General features: G+C 40.7%; 1 protein-coding gene across 4 annotated transcripts in view; it reads left to right on the top strand.

Moving 5' to 3' along the window:
- LOC101843690 (acidic mammalian chitinase) overlaps positions 1 to 12,442 on the top strand; it is a 99,732-nt gene that overhangs the window by 19,302 nt on the left and 67,988 nt on the right. The window contains exon 1 of one of the 4 annotated variants that reach the window (XM_021230964.2): positions 11,178 to 11,210. The exons of the other annotated variants lie outside the window; for them this stretch is intronic. The gene's annotated coding sequence lies outside the window, so the exon portion shown is untranslated. Of the gene's footprint in view, positions 1 to 11,177; positions 11,211 to 12,442 lie in introns of those variants that run through there. 4 annotated transcript variants of the gene reach the window in all.

Here is a 12,442-nt window from a genome sequence, read left to right on the forward strand (position 1 = left end):
ACACACACACACACACACACACACACACACACACTTTGTGTGTAACTATATATTTAAAATCAGGTTTTGAATTTGAGAGAAAATATGGTAATTGTACTTTTGGGTCTGGTTTTATTTCACTTAACATTATGACATCAAGTTCTATCCATTTTCATACAAGTGACATAATTTTCTTCTTTATGGCTGAATAAAACTCCTCTGTATGTATATTCCAGATTTTCTTTTTAAGTAAGACCTTACTATGTGGTTCTGGCCAGCATAGAACTCACTATAGCAACCAGGTTGACTTCAAATTTATAATGATCCCTATGATTCTGCTAGGATTGCAGGTTCAGACCACCACATCTAGCTTTTGGTTTATCCAACACAAAGATTTATGTACAACAAGCTAACATCAAACTTAGAGTGCAGCTGAACTCCTGTTCCTATTTCTTGTATGTCCCAAATGCTCCGATTGCAAGTTTGCATTACCATGACTCGTAGATTTGTGTCTCCCCCAGTCCTCCTCCTATGTTTACTGAAAATAACCCAACATGGCAGGGATGAATCACAAGGCTCTGTAGCATGTTTGAAAATTCATCCCACTTAGTAGGCTACATGTCTGACAGGTGGGAGAGACTGTTGAAGTCCAAAAAGCTTCAGCATTTCCTCAATGGTTCTACCTCAGTGATTGGATTGAAGCCTATGACCCCAGGAACATAATTATTCCTTCTTTTTCTCTTCCTGTTGCAGCAGGATAGAGCCAGGAGCCAAGACTATATATAGAGAGACCTTGCTATTTTAATGTGGCATATGACTCACAGGGCCTCTCTGAATGAGCTTAAGCAGACATGTGACACACCTGCTATCTTGCTGCAGATGGGTGACACATCTGGTATCTTTCTGTGTATGTGTGACACACCTGCTGCTTTGCTGCGAATGGGTGACATATCTGCCAAGTCTTAAGTGACCTCAAGTTATATTATTAATTTTGGATGTGAAGTTCACAAAAGTTCTAGTCTTTTTCAATGCAAGTGATATTTTCACAAAACTGCATAACCATATAATTGGAATTATAAGTAGGTTGTGAGCTGCCTGACACAGGTGCTGGGACCTGATCTTGGGTCATCTATAAGAGCAGCATGTGCTCTTAACCACGGAGTTATTCTTTAGCCCCTTATATGTGAATTTTAATTGACAAATATAATTAATATTCTTTCCTGTTTACCTGAACTGCAATGAAATCTCTTCATTGCTTTGATTCCACATCCTATTTATTTCTCTGTACCTCATGTGTCTCATTAATTTCCATTCTCTGTCCCTTTATTGATAAGAAGAATCTGAAATTATAGAACATTTAATTACAAGGGACAGTATCAAAGTCATGAATATGCCCCAAGGTGATCCTGCCACTGCCTAGGGGAGTTGGATTGACAGTTTCAGGAGTGGGAATTCTTCTGCCAAGCCTGGCTTTCTTGTTGGGCTGAAGTCGTCTCCATAAGCAGCTAATCAGAAGCCCAGAAGATCTCTCTCTATAAGCCTCTTTCATGAACACCAGAAAAGATTGGATAACTCCCTTTTCCCCTTCCCCTTTTTCATGTTGAAAAACTAGGCAATGCCTAGGTGCAGTCCCAGAACACAGGAAGAATACAGAAAGTAGTGTGCTTGTGTTACTTGATTCACACCAGACTCCAGCATCTCTGGATTCTTTCTTATGGCAAAACTCAAGAAGGGGTTAAACCTACATCCCACTCACTTTCTTCTCTCACCTTCTTGCCACTGTCCAACCCTAGAAGTATCTGGAAGAACAATTGCATCCTACACAAAGGCTGTCTGCTAAGTGAACACAGCATGTAGAGGAAGCCAAGGAAATGATGAAAGACCCTGAAATGTAACCACAGGAAGAAGGAGGGAAGGTCCCTGAGGGCGGAGAGTTGGGGTGAAGGTCTAGGGTAGGACTAGATTGCAGCTATGTCATCCATTCGGGCCTCAGAAAGTGTTCTCTCTTCTTTCCCTTTTGGCTGCTACATAGAGGACTGTTTCAATTTTAAGTGCTGTAATTTCAAAAATATGGACATCAGCATGTACAGCATGTACATACAGTGTGTGTGTGTGTGTGTGTGTGTGTGTGTGTGGTGTGTATGTGTGTCTAACACCTGTCCCCAATTTGAATTTCTGTGCTAGAGACATGGCTCAATAGGTAAAAAGTGCTAGCTACACAAACATGACAACCTGAATTTGATACCTGGGACCAGTGTAAACAGTAAATGTTAGATGCAGCACTTGGGTAAGATGAGAGACAGACGAAGGCCAGTTATCCTGGAGTACAGATTGCAGCAGCCTGCGTGGCTTGAAAGCCCCTCAACAAAATGGAAGTACCGATTACCAAAAGATGTCCTACACGCACTTAGCATGGGAGCATGCAAGCACACACAAAACACACATATAACACCAAAAATGAACTCTTCTAAATAGGGCCACTCTGAGTATCCTTAGCAAGCCTGCACTTTTGGAATTACACTTACTGACAGGGATATAAAGGACAATTTCAGCCTTAGGGATCTTCTTATCAGACTTTAAAAACAAATATTTCTTTTTGGTCTTTTAAAATTCAATTTTATGTTTTAAATTAGCACACAAAGTATTAGATGCTACTTTAGTATTCTCAAACAAAGTGTGTTTTGTAGATTCTTCTCCTCATTCATCTGCTCCATTCTCTGTTACCCTAATCTCTTCTTGAGGCCTCCTTCACAAACTTTAAACAGTTCTAAAATTTCCTCTATTATATATATATATATATATATATATATATATGTGTGTGTGTGTGTGTGTGTGTGTGTGTGTGTGTGTGTGTGTATGCATCTACATCGGGTGCCTATGTGGAGGTCAGAGGACAATTTGCAGGAATTATTTGCTTCTTCCCACCAAGCAGGTCTCTTGCGGATTGAACTCAGATTGTCAGGTTTGGCAAAAATACCTTTACCTACTGAGATATCTCCCCAGGCCCAGGATTTTTTAAGAATAACCTTCCCCATCTTCTCTGTACTTTACATCTCACTCTGAGATATCTTCACGTCACTGTTCTTTTCCTGGAGTGTCGTGCTGTCGGGTACTGGGGACTGAACCATATGAATGTGAACTCAGCCCTCTGAGGCATTTTCATATTCAACATGAATCTCCTAGAAACTGCAAACACCAAGGGAAATTTTATGTAAGAATGTGACTTAAATAAAAGTAATGGAGCTAATATTATTGCCAAGTACTCCAAATACAAATATTAGTTTTCACAGTAGAGCTCACAAGTGGCCTTAGACATGAGAGGAAGCAGAACATAGTAGTAACCAGCAGCTGATGGACCACACAAGGGATGTGAGGTCTGAGAAGCAATCAAGTTGCACGAAACGTGAGAAAACCTGAGCACCAAGTTCCCAGGGTGAATGTGAACGTGCATTTATTACAAAACGGCAGAGGCAGTGGGTGTGAGGTGATGGTTTGTGCTCAAAGGAAACCAAATGCAAATTGCTATTCTTTCTGTAGGACCTAGTTACCAGTTTCCTTTTATCAAGAAACAAGAGACTTGTTGCAGGAGGCTGGGTACCAAGTGGGGCCAAGGTTCTTTAGCAGCTTGCTTTAGAGAAGGAGGTGGAATGTTCACCACAACATTAACCAGAGGAAGCTGTCTGCTCCTCAGGGTCTTTGTGAGACTTCCTGTCCTTGTATCTGATGGAACAGTTTGTGAGAGAGAGATGAGTTTTTCTGATGACAGAGATGGGGAGCTGGGAGGGAGTGTGACTGCCTCCCATGTTATCTTCAAGCTGTGTGTTGACTGGGGGTGGAGGGGAGGGCAAGCTGCAGCTGAAGGAAGAAAGAGCACCAAATGTTAGGTCAAGAATTCCTGATGCTCAGTCCTGACCTGCCGTTTGAAAGCTTCTAAGGAAACTTCTTCCCTGTGAAATAGGAAGAAGGTAATGCCCACTGACCCTGAGAGTAACATCATGTTTTCATTTTAATTGTTAACATGTTCCTTGCTCCCAGGATCCCCTTATCCTTCCTCCTGTATTTCTGGTTCCAAACTAAACTTAAAATTCTGATTGTGTTTGTTGTTTTTTGTTTCTCTCTCCTCTCAAGACCATATCTTGATACATAATCATTTCAGATTTAAGTGATAATTCAAATGTTTTTTCCAAACCGTGAACACATGAACGTACACATGCACACACACACACACACACACACACACACACACACACACACACACACACACGGGTTTCTGTCTTCATCTTTGAAATACATACTATTTTCCTTCTTTGTATATTATTCCTTTTGAACTGCCCTTGTTTTTCTGGATAACCAAACTGGCTTACTGTCTTCTACACAGATTGGCAAGGGGTAGGGGCAGTGGAATGCTCTTTTCATAGGCCAATTCTGTATAACTTGAAATGGTGTACCTCTTCTTGTCCCCCTCAAAGTCTTTCTATTAGCTTGTTTATGAGATCTTCCAGACCTACAGTGTTAAAGGAGAATGTAGAGTCCAATCCTGGGTCCTGGCAGCCCTCACAATGTAGCTTTAGCTACCTTTCCTAAATGAGCCAAACAAAAGGAAGAGTGATAGTGGAAGCAGAGAAAGCACATTTAGTCAATGTGGACACTTTGGAAGAGTCTCCCTGATTCCACATCTGTCTTCAGGGGACTGACATGAAGCTTAGATTTAACTAGAAGGACAGAGGCATACATCGCTAAGCAAGCCTGACCCGAGTTTGGTCCCACCCATTGTTGATCCATCTTTGTTTTCTCAGCTCCAATCTCTCCTATGAGGGAGTCTGGTAAAGTGAAGAACCACACGAAATGTTTTCCTGGAACACAAATTCTTTTACTGGCTGGCACCAGAGCTTTAGTTTTTCCCTTCTCGTAACAAAAAAGGAAATTCCAGTTCCTTGGGGTCTATTGTTTCAGTAGTATGATAGCCAAAGGGAGGGGCACAAGTGTCTCTTTACAGGGATGTCCAACTTTTTTTTAAATTGCCATGCCATGTTGTAATCTAAAAATGTGTTGGGCCACACTCATAGCTGTCCTGAAATGTATTCAACTCTTAGATGGTATGATGGGCAGTTACTCCCCATGATATGATATTATCTGCTTGACCATGCATGTTTTAAAAGACCACAAGGTCTTTTAAAACTGCTGTCTCAGTTGCTATGTTGTCTCAGTTGCTATGAACTCATATATGCAACTGCCCTGTTGTATCTGGAAAACACTATTTTCTTGTAGTTGCTAACTGCCTCTGGCTCTTACAGTCTTGTTAACCACAACTTTAGTGCCTTTTAATTGCCATTTACTATTGATCTCTATATCTGACCTACAATCACAGAGCCTGCATGGATCTGTGCTGTACTCTGTAAATAAATTGTGGTTATTTAGCGAATGGATTTTGTGATACTCCTAACAGTGGGAGTGAGGAGGGGGGCATCTCTGACTTCTTTGCCTACACTTGGGACCCTTATCCTCTTACTGGGTTGCTTCACCCAGCCTTACCATGAGGGTTTGTGACTAGTCTTACTGCATCTTGTTGTGCCTTTTTTGACATCCTTGGGAGGCCTGCTTTTTTTCTGAAGGCAACAGAGGAGCAGTGGATCTGGGGAGGTGTGTGTGTGTGCGGAGACCTGAGAAGAGTGAAAGGAGGGGAGGATGTGGTTGAGATGTACAGTTGTATTGTATGAGAGAAGAATAAACAGAATGGAAAAAAGAGAATGCATATATAAGCCTGGCTGACAAATAGCTTCCAGGAGCCCTAAAGCTAAAAATATTATAAATGCCTAAATCTGATAGGAGAAATTTCCCCAAGTTGTAACTCATATACCCTATGACTCCTCTGACACATTTCTGTAAATAAATGGGTTCATGACTTTATTTTGTTCTATGATTATAATAATCCACATCATCTCATTCACAGTAGAATATTCACCTTTATAGTGATGATTCCTGGGCCATGGTCACTCATATTGGCTCAGAATAATTAGTCTCATTTCTTTTAAAGCATTGCTGATATTTTATATGGATCTGTCCTAATTGGTCTTATTTTTAGTTCTAGAATCCAGAAGTAATTCATTTTATTAAATAGAAAGGGCTGAGTACAAGAGATAGCTTTTGTAGTCACGGACCTAAGAAAGCAGAAAAAGAACAAGAAGTGAATTGGCCATTTCAGAGTTACTTTGCTTATAAGATGGGGTCATCAACCAAAAGAACTGATTGTGTTACTATCAGTGATGTCAGTTGCCTCTTTGTGTAAGGATTAAGGCAGAGAGACTTCAATACTGTGCAAATGGAAGCTAACATGTTTGAGGATTTGCACCATCATGCCTTTCTCTCATGATTTCTTAGACAGCCAGGAAAGAAAAATCCCAGTTTCCTTTGGAAATTTATTATGAGTGATTCCATTTTTATTTTTAGACTACTTTATTGGGGTCTAGTCTAGTTTAGTCTGAATCAATGGGATACTATAATTATAATATTTTCTTTGTTTGTTTGTTTGTTTTGAGACAGGATCTCACTATCTAGCCCTGGCTGAACAGAAACTCACTATGTAGACCAGACTAACCTTGAGCTCTCAGAGATCTACCTGCCTCTGCTTCTGAGTGCTGGGATTAAAGGTGTGTGCCACCACACTCTGCTGGAATACTGTAATTTTTTAAACCAAACATGTTAATGTCTTTCTCTTTAGTTTGGCAGTGTGATGTGATGGGGACTTTACCGATTGTACCTTACAGCAAACTTTTTGTGTTCTGGACAAAAATGAACACATTTAACTGACCTGAATCCTTTTGTCTTTTTGCTGTTTCTGCTGTCTTGGAATATTGACATTACATCTGGAAATCCAGTAACAAGCTTGAAACCAGAAGGCACAAGAGAAAAATGGGAAAGAAATGGTTTGTGCAAGTCCATGAGATGGTTTGAATGTTCATAGCCCCGTGTGCTTATGGGTCCCCAGTGAAAATGTTGCTTTGGGATGCTGTGAAGCCTTTTGGACAACAGGTCTGTCAGATATAGGGTCACGGGGTTAGAGAGCTATAGGCCACCTCTGACTCCTCTCTGAGTCTCTCTTTCATGATGTGTTGAAAAGTACATGTCAAGCCACAAGCTCCTACTACCATTGGAGACTCCCCAGAAGCCATGAATGCTCTCCGTGAAACATGAGCAAAATAAATCCTTCATCCATGAAAATGTTTTTTATGAGGTATTCACTTGAAGTGATGAGAAAATTAAGCTAACAGTACAGTTTAGCAGAAAGAAATCAAGAACCTGGTAAAGTGGTGGTACCCTTAAGTAACTGACCGACCAGATACATGAGACAGGTAAACCCTTGTTGGCTTATATCATGTCAGTTGGATTTTTTCTGTATAGAATTCTGTGCTAACTGGTACATAGGTTTTGGCCTCAAGAAGTGGCTGAAAGATCTGTGTACAGATATAGGCATCACTCTTAGTTCTAAATCTAATACATAAACATAGTCGGTCCATTGAACCATCCCAGATTTTTTCACCATTCATTGCCTCACTACTAAGCCACCACATTCTCTTCTTTATTTATTTTGTTGTGTCTCATACCTGTAATGGGATGAAGAGAAAAGATTATAATTTAGAGGTCATTATTTTCTATATACTGAGTTTCAGGATAATCTAGGTACTCTTTCTCAATAAATGTCTCAAAGAAAAACAACATCCCAGGCAGCCTTTACAGGTCTCTGAATCTCTCTTTTGTCATTGTTCCTTCCTCTCTGGAATTCCAGAGTCCCATTTCCAGATATCTCAGCCTCTTCAGATTTGAACCCTTGTCTCCTCTGTTCACTGGGATGTCTATGCTCTTCACAGCTACCCCAACCTTTTGTTTTAGTATGAACACTGACCTTAACAGGAAGCTGGGGTAAGAGTAGGTTTTGTCTCATTTGTTATCTTCTTCTTGGGAACTATACTATATAGTCTTGTAAAACATAGTACCTAATGCTAGAAAATAATAGTGGTATATGTTTGTCTAGTTCTCTGATTTTATAGTGTAAAGGTTTTAGACATAACTGCAAGTGACCACAGACACTTATCAGCATTAAGCTTCTATGTTTGTTATCTAGATCAGAGTACACTGGAATGAAGTTGTCAGTGAGAACACAGTTTTTGCTTCAAAGGGTATAAAAGTGTTTACTTTGAGCAAATATAAGCAACCATGGTCCAGAAACATGGGTTCAATCAAGTTTTTTTCAAATAACCCTGTAAGTGGTCACTTGCATTTTTGTTAGTCACAGAACAAATACAAGTCAGAAGTCAGAAACCAACGCACTTACCAAATACATTCTCAGGGACATTAGGTAAGCATGTTACAGCAAAGTAGAGGAAATATCCACATTGCTTTAGATCCTATCTGATGCCATTCTTAGCTTTTGGGTAGGTGGATACTAGTTCCTGTTGAGAACAGGTTTGAAAGGTTTTTCTTACTAATCACAGGAAGCCTTAGGTAAGATACAGAGGTGTCTGATAAAAGGTTATTGGACTAAAGGTAGCTCAAGATAATTTTGGCTCTACAACAATGAATTTTAATCAATCCATCAGTGTCCAAAATCTTCAACACAAGTGGAGCTTTTGCAGGGAACTTTAGTTCTTGTGGTAGAGGGAAACTCAGGCAAGGAACTAGTCTGTCTTTACAGCAAGGAGTAGATTGTAAGTGTTCTATCAAAGACTGCTCTTCCCACTCAATCTACACTATCCCTTCCCCAGCTTGGCTGCTGTGAGCCCTCACTCTCCCAGTCATCTCCTCCATTCCATTCCTGGCTTGGTTTTCTGATACAGCAAGGCTCCTTCTAGCGCCTCCCTAGACCATGCTAACTGAGAAGTGTCTTTCAAAACTGTGGTCATAGACCAGTCAGAAGAGCTGAGACCCACTTGTTCCACTGGGTACCAATGTTGTGAGCTTTCTGACTCTCTCTACTTATATATCTGTTTCTCCAATGCCCCTCACCTACAGTCAGTGAGAGAACCCTGTCTGTGAAAGCATGCTATGAACTGTGGTAGCATCACTTAAGAAAATGAGATTCTTCCACAGAGATCATAAGAAAAATTAACCATCTGCCTCTGAATGTCTGACCCTGAGAAGAGGCTAAAGTTCACACATGTAGACATCTCTTCTTAGGAGCAGTGCTTTAGGGAGCAGTCCTTTTTGCTATCAAGAGAAAGACTGTAGTTAGTAGCATCTTCTGTTGCTGGCTTTCAGAGCTATCGTAGAAGCAGATAGTACCTTTGCCCAAGGTCATATCTTCACCTTGGAAGCCCATTTGTAATGACTGAATGAGGTGGGGGATATAGAAGCTCAGGCTTTACTCTGAGGTAAGAGAACTCAGGTGACTGTCAGTTGTTCTGCTGTCCTGCTCAAATCTTTTGTTGTCCAGATAACCTAGCTGGAATTATATCTAGTGTCCTAATCTTATTTGCTTTTGAGTACAGGATGCCTATATTTGGTTTGTTTTCTGAGACAAGGTATCATATATATATATATATATACATATATATATATATATCAGGATGGCCCAAAATTGTTATGTGGCAGAGGCTTTTTTGAACTCCTAATTCTCTTGTTTCTAGCCCTTAATCACTGGGTGTGAGGTACTATGCTTGGCTCTACATGTTGACCAGAAATCCCTCTTCAGATTGGCTGGCCCAAACTAGAGAGTCTAATAAACTGCTACAATGGCTACTGTAATTTCTAATTTTATTATAATATCATATGTTTGCTAAATAGTATCTACTCCCCACTGTCTAGAAGTAGACAGTTTACATGAAAATGTCTGGAAAGAACCATAAAAGGAATGAAAAGAGAATGTTTTCTAATTCTTGGAAAATATCCACCCATTCCTAGAAAAGATAGGAATAGAGCCAGGCATGAGGATTATGCCTATATTCCCAGCATTGTGGACACAGACATAGGGGGATCAGGAGGTCAAGGTTAACCTCAGCTACACAGAAGTTCAAGCCCACCCTGAGGTTCTATCTGACACTACCACACTCCCCCACCAAAGAAAGAATACTACTTTCCTTCATGGGCACACCTTCCCGACTTCATTTCTCTCATGTGATAATTCCACAGAGATTGCTGAAGTTGACTTGTGAGTTCTTTTTCCCCACTTCTATTCCTTGCCAAGAATAAACATGTCCTTCACTGCTTAAATGGTTTTGTCATAGGTTTCACAATTCTAAGTAGAGAAAGATTAATGTGAGTAAATCTTGCACTCAGCAGGCTGAACCTTCTCAAGGCTACATCAGAATGCAGCCTCCCTGTCCTGTTTCTGTGCTTCCTAACAAGTGACAATTTCTGATAAACAGCTGCTGCCCACACTGACTATATCTGCTTCCGTACAATGCAGTCTGTGTAACAGGGCATGGTTTCTGTATGGGCTGTGGCAGCTCTAGACCAGTGTTGCTTTCCTGAATCTAGGGAAAAAGAAAGGACAGACAGGAGACTGTGACTCCCTAAATGGTAAGTCTTAATAATACAGGATTCAGATCCTTTACAACTCATGTTCCACCATTTTCTCTTTCCTTTTTAAAAATTGAGACAATATCTCATATATTCCAGAAGGTCCTTGAACTTACCATGTAGCAAAGGGTGAGTGACATTGAATTCCTGCTTCTCATGCTTCCACTTCCAGAGAGTCTTGAAATTAGAGGTATGACCCACTACACCTGAGTTTCCTATTTTTTCAATGTGATAGAAAATAGAAAAGGACATCCAGAAAATAATTGGAAGACAATATACACTTATTGAGTGCAGGGTTTGAGCAGAATAATATGCTAGGCACTTTTCCTGCATTGTCATATTTCATCCTTACAAGGAGTCCTGTCAGGTAGTTACTCTTATTGTGCTCAGTTCATCAAGTCCTTGATATGTTCTGTCTTGCAAAAAAGTTTAGGCAGTTCCATGGTGAATGAAGAATGATCATCTCTGATCTCCTCAATGTCCAGCCTGTCTTCTATAGCATGAGTCCCCAAGAAAGCTTTTGTCTCATGATCAGTTGGTGCTCACATCCTCCTCTTGCAGTTTCGCCTTCAAGTCTCAACTTTGAAGATCTCACAGCCCCTCCCTGATCAAGCTTCAGGAGCAGATCAAAGACACATTCAATGCCAAACCTCCACCCTAAGAAATAGAAGGGAACAAGATCTCAGCCCACATCCTGTGTTTAAACAGAGTCTCCACAGGTGAGCCAACCCAGCAAATGTTTATGAACATTTTTCAGCTCATGACCAACCTGGGATTCCAACAAGTCTCTCATTTGTTTGTCAGTAGCACACTATCAGCAGCTGACCTACTTTGCATAGAGCTGGTAAAAAGTGAACATATGACCCTTCAGTTGTTCTTGTACTTGTCCGTTTACTGACTTACTGAGGTCTTTCTTTCCTTTCTTCTTTTTAGTCCTTTTATAGGTAGGCTATTGCTTAGGTAGCCTGGCCTAGCCTAGAGCTCTTCACATTCCTGCCTTTGCTCCTGGGCACTAGGACTACATGTGTGCTCCACTCAGTATGGCAGACTCTGGAGTTTTGTTTGAAACATGTTTCCTGAAGATAATGGAGTGAAGATAAAGGAGCAAGGATTGGTCTTGGCTTCACATTCCACTTAACAGAAGGAAGGAGATTAAAATCTATTATTACACAACCTTGTAACAGTTCAAGCATGCACATTATACATGAGATTTAGTTCAGATTTGTAAATAACTTCTCATGCAGAAAGAGTTCATGGACAAGGTTAGTGTGTGTGTGTGTGAAGGTCTTAAAGCTCATTCTTTAACTTCCTGGCTGTTCACTGGGTCTAGGTTTTATTTAGGTTCTCTGGGTATGGTACAGGCTCACGGGTATCACCTGTCTTCAAATGCCTGTCTTCGAACCATGCTGTCCTTGCACTGGCCCTAAGAACTGTTGGCTTCTCTAAATACCACTCCTGTGTCTGTTGCCTAGGTGATCCTCTTAGCAGGGCTCCCAAGTTCCCCTATAGGGAAATGTTAAAAAGGCCATCTATTCCTTGGTTTAGCACACTGTTACAAAAGCCCCTGTCTTTTGCATCAAGGTTAGGCTTGCCTGATCCAGGCATTAGAAAACAATGCCAGCGACACATAGCTTCAGGAACAGGAGTGTGTTGGAAAAGCTAGAACAGATCACTTTGCAACATTAAAAACAGGCCACCCCACTCTTGACCTTAGTCTGTGTTTCATTTATGATTACTTGTTTTAGTGCATCTGCATTTCAACGTTTTGACACTCCTTTTCCCATATGTATCCTCCCAATTTTCGGAGGTAATCCCTGCTAAGAAAGAAGTTGGAAAATCCAGGACAAATGGTAGAATTGAACTTCCCATCCCTGACCACCAGATGGTGATGTTTCCATAGTTTTCATTTACCAACACAGTAAGGCATGTCACAAAAGTGATGGAGAAGTCA

The sequence above is a fragment of the Mesocricetus auratus genome, unplaced genomic scaffold, assembly GCF_017639785.1.
Source record: "Mesocricetus auratus isolate SY011 unplaced genomic scaffold, BCM_Maur_2.0 Super-Scaffold_100009, whole genome shotgun sequence".
Lineage (NCBI taxonomy): Eukaryota > Metazoa > Chordata > Mammalia > Rodentia > Cricetidae > Mesocricetus > Mesocricetus auratus.